Genomic DNA, 5,196 nt, shown 5'->3' with positions numbered 1-5,196 from the left:
AAATAATCCCAGCTCTTGGGAGGCTGAAGACAGGAGAATCATGAGTCCAATCTACGCAGTGAGACCCTCTAGACCCTGTACTAAATACAAAATAATAATAATAATAACAAAAAAATAAAAACTCTGAGGGCTTTTAGGCTACAAAGTGAGCTCAAGGCCAGCCTGAACTGCATAGTGAGACCCTGTCTCAAAAAGACAAAAAGAAGGGGCCAGGGAAATAGCTCAGTAGAATAAGTTCTTGCCTGGCCATCCCAATAAATCCCTGGTACCATAAAAAAAAAAAAAAAAAAAAAAGACAAAAAGAAAGAAAAAGGACTCTAAAGTCTTCTCTGGGATTCATGGGGGGAAAAGAGTGCCCAGGTCAGCTTGTGATATCAGCTTCTGGAACAGTCAGGCCTGGTCCCTGGTCTCAGCTTCACCATTCCTCTGTGAGTTGGTGCAGAGGGGAAAACAGGAGTCTTAGTGACCCGGTGCCCTGGGAATGCTCCCACAGCCTCTGGAATCACAGACTGCCTCAAGGCAGCTCAGCCTAGATACTGACACCACTGACACTTAGGGACTAAGTGTTCTTATAGTAGAGATTGTCATGTGCACCACGGAGTGCTGAGCAGCATCCCTGGCCCGACAACCAACTGTGTCTCTAGACAGTGCCAAATGCCCCTTAGGGGAAAAACTGCACCTAGCTTCAGAATCAGGACCCAGTTCCACTTAGCTTGATTTACAGATGACTGGAGCTATGCTGTCCCTTCACCAGCCTCAACTCTCCCCTACATCAAATGGGAACATCCCTCACCTCTTAGCTTGTGTCCTCCCACTCAGCAAAGCCACCCTTGTCTTCCTCCTGAATGTGCACACCAATGCACAATGAGGACAATCATGACTGTCCTGTGCCCACAGTGTCTATGTGCACCTTCCTTGGGGCCCCCTCTGAACTAACAAGGCAAGGGTGACCTGAGGATGCTGAGGGGCATCAGGCACCCCCAGATCACCACCTCCCAACATTTCACTACATCCTCCCACACTTTGGGCTCTTGGTCAACATGCTGATTGGCCTTATGGGAAAACGGTGGCTAGGGGGCTCTGTCCTAGTTGCTCTCTCATTGTTGAGACACAATACCCAACACCCACAGTGCAAGGAGTGAATGTTTATCTTGGCTTATGATTTGTAGAGGTTTCGGTCCCTAGTCAGCTGGTTCCACAGCAGAGTGAGCTGGCAGAGGGGGACAGCAGAGGAGACAGCTCATGGCCTAGCAGCAGGGAAACAGAGAGGTCAAGGGGAGAGGGAAGGAGACAGACCAGGCCACACCCCCACTGTCCCTCCTCCCCAGGCTTTACTTCCCAGCATCATCATTAGCTATAAACTCATCAGCAGACTAATCCACTAAGGAGTGTCACACCCCGTGACCCAAGTACCTGCCCAACCCCCCCCCCCCCCCCGTGAGCATATGAGGTTCTGGGGGACACCCAGATAGAAACCAAGGAGAAGAAACACAGCTGGAAGCTGCAGGAGACGCAAGAACTGCACAACGCCCCCCGCCCCCCGCCCCCCCCCATCTTTGTCCTTCTGAGCTAGGGAGCTTGGAAGGTACCTCAACCACAATATCTCTTTTGTCTCCACTTCCTTATTTGTGAAATGGGCGGCAAAGGCCACCCAGAACTGACTAGTAAATTTCAAGGGAATGTTTGTTTTTGTTTGTCAAAGCAGGGTCTTTCTGTGTAGTCACACTAGCCTTGAACTCAGTAGGTAGCCCAGGCTGGTCTTGAACCTGCAGCAGTCTTCCTGCTTCAGCCTCCCAGGTGTTGAGATTATATGCAGGCTCCACACAGAAAGACAAGGGACTTTTTTTTTTTTTTTTTTTTTTTTGGTGGAACCAGGGATTGAACTCAGGCCCTTGCGCTTGCCAGGGAAACGCTTATTTTACTGAGCCACCTCCCTGGCTCCCTAGACAAAGGACTTTTAAAAATATTTTTATTAGCACATGTTTGTGACATATAGTGAATACACTCATTGTGGGAAGTTGCTATGTATAGGAGCCGGGGAGATGGCTCAGTGGAATAAGTGCTTCCCTGGCCAGTGCAAGGACCTGAGTTCAATCCCTGGTTCCACCAAAAAAAAAAAAAAAGGAAGTTGCTATGTATACATATCACATCTAGTCTTTTTCTCTTTTCCCTCCTCTTTCTAGATCCCCTCCCTATCTGCATAAATTCTACCTCCTTTTTTTGTTGTTGTTGTTGTTGTTGTTGTTGTTGTTGTTGTTGTTGTTTTTGAGACTGAGTCTCACTATGCAGTTCAGCCTGGCCTTGAGCTCACTTTGTAGTCCAAACTGGTCTCAAACTCATAACGATCCTTCTGCCTCAGCTTCATGAGTGCTGGGATTAAAGCACCACACCCATCCTCCCTCTTTTATTTTGCTCTTTAACTTATTTATACATTGAGTTTCTCATGTGAAAAACCATGGACAAGGCATACTGCAGCACATCTGTAATCCCAGCACTCAGGAGGCTGAGGCAAGAGGATCGCCATGAATTTAAGGCCAGGTTAGACTGTGTAGTGAATTCAAGGACAGCCTGAACTGCAAGAGAGGGGAGAAGCCATGTGATATTTGACCTTGTGTCTGATTTATTTCCTTCAGCATTATGATCTCCAGATACAGCCATTCTCCTACAAATGAATCAAATTTATCCTTCTTTATGACTGAGTAGTACTCTATTGTGTATAAATACCATATTTTCTTTATCCATTTACCTATGGATAGACATATAGGTCATTTCCAAGTACTAGCTTTTATGAATGATACTACTATAAAAATGGGTATGCTGGGGGCCGGGGAGATGGCTCAGTAGGATAAGCGCTTGACTGGCAAACTCAAGGATCTGAGTTCAATCCCCAGTTACGGAAAAAAAAAAAAAAAAGGGTATGCCTGTATCCCTGTTTAAGGGACTTCTTATCTGACCACAACAGTAGTCTCAACATCACCTGTGGTCTAGCTTGCAAGATCCAGTTGGCTCCATCCAGCATATCTGAGTGACTTTTGGCTGCACATCAAATGCTCACTAAGTCCATTTTCTGTTACCAGAACAAAATACCTAAGACTGGATAATTTACACAGAATAGAATTTTTATTGCCTCACAATTTTGGAGCATAGCTCTGGTGAGGATCTCCTTCCTGCTTCAAAATACAACAGACCATATCCAATAGCAAGAAAGTAAATATACCAGCTCCGTTCTCTCTTCTACCTCTTCTAAAGCTACTAATGCCACCAGGGTGGTCCCATCCTCATGACCTCAGGTCACTCTGATTACCTCCCAGGGTCCCAGCCCCCAAACCCCACATATGCCTTTAGGGAGTGAGTTTCCAACCCATAAACTTTTGGGAGGACATTTAAACCACAGCAGAGATCCCTGGCATTTCAGCCTGGTTTCCATACTGAGCACAGGAACAGCTTCCATGCCCACCTTGACTCAGAAGTAAGTCTGCTGTAGGGCAGGCAACCAGCTTGGGGAAGCATCAACATTCCCCTAAGAGGACTTTTCTCTGCTCAAACGGATCTTCCAGGCTGCACTGCCCAGCCATGCCTGGGCACCAAGGAGCACCCATGTGAATGCCAGCTTCTCAGGTACAACAGACTGCTGCCTTCACTTCCCAAAGGGCTTCTTTGCAATTCTGGAAGATAGCTGAGCCAGGCCAGCACATTCTCAACCTGGACATTCTCTATACACAGTGCCATCACTAGGCCCAGGAACATAGTACCCATGCAATCTTTGTTGGAACTTGTTGGTGTTGGCGTGTTGGTATCTCGGTTTACCTGGGGGAGAAATGGCAGCATGACTGAGGAAAAGATAGACAAGAGACTAGAGCTGGGTTCAGATGGAGGTCTGTGTGCCTGATGAGCAAAAGACCCAAAGAACAACAATAGGGGTGTTTATTTATACTCTTGCAAGATTAGCATCAGAAGACACAAAGTTGCCTAGCAACTAATGGCCAAAATTGTCTAGGTAGGATGTTTTTCTCAAGACTGAGGTAGCTTGACTGCTTTAGGCATTAAGGCCTTGTCCTACCTTCCCATGTATGATCAATTTCCAGGTTTAGCTGCTTCCTACATATCTTTACCTGGTGCATTTGAAAGAAGTAGCACAGAAAAAAAAAAAAAAAAAAAAAAAAACCAAGGTAGTCCTCCTGGGTCTGCTCAGGCCTTCTCTTAACCTTTACCCAATTCTTCTCAGTTCCCTGGGCCTCAGTTTCCCTGTTGGGCATATAACTCACAAGGTGCAAACTGATAGCCTGGTAGACTGGATCCAACCAGCAAAGATTCACTTACCTCAGACAATCCTACTTTTTAAAAGCTTAATACAAATTTTAAACTTTATAGTTCAAAGGTTATTTATAGAAGTCTTTATAGTTCAAATTTTTGGTCTTTTTATAAAAATTGGAAGTTCAGCCAAGTGTGGTGAGGCACACCTGTAATCTTAGCATCTCAGGAGCATTCATTGAGAAAGAAGGAGTGCCATCAGTCTGAGGCCAGTATGGCCTACATAGTGAGTTCAAAGTCAGCCTAAACTGCATAGCAAGACCCTGTCTCCAAAAACAAAAACAAAAAGTTGGAAGTCCAGCAATGCAGAGCCCACCTTCCTGCCTGGCCGGGTGAGAGGCTGATGACCACTTTCACTGAGCTAGGTCAGTGGCAAGGGTGCAAGGTGACTCTGAAGGCAGCATTTTTGTTGTTGGTGGTGGTGGTGGTAACAGGAGGCCCACTTCACCTTGGGTATCCTTGAGCCAGAGATAGCAAGGTGCATGGCACATGGGGAAAAGTTCTAAAAAGCTGTGCAGCTGGAGCCAAGGGCTTGATCAGTTTCTTCATCTGAAAAATGGGCACTATCTTGGTTAAGATCAAGTGATTCCCTGGGATTTTTAGAGATAGTTTTTGGGCTGGTGAGATGGCTCAGTGGTCTAAAGCACCTACTTAGAACAAGCTAAACTAAGCAAAGCATAGGGACCGCGGTTCAATCCCCCAGCACCACATGCCAGCCAGCCCCACCCCCTGGTGGGCTGAGCTGGCCACACACACACAAAATAAATAAATAAATACATAAATAAATATTTTTTAAAAAGAGATAGTTTTGTGAGTACAGAGTCCATACAGAGTTATATGATTTGGACAGCAAATAGCACTTATACTGGCTAGGGGCCAGGGAAA

This window comes from Octodon degus, unplaced genomic scaffold (assembly GCF_000260255.1).
Source record: "Octodon degus isolate 3935 unplaced genomic scaffold, OctDeg1.0 scaffold00021, whole genome shotgun sequence".
Taxonomy (NCBI): Eukaryota; Metazoa; Chordata; class Mammalia; order Rodentia; family Octodontidae; genus Octodon; species Octodon degus.
Note: the sequence above shows the minus strand (reverse complement) of the source record.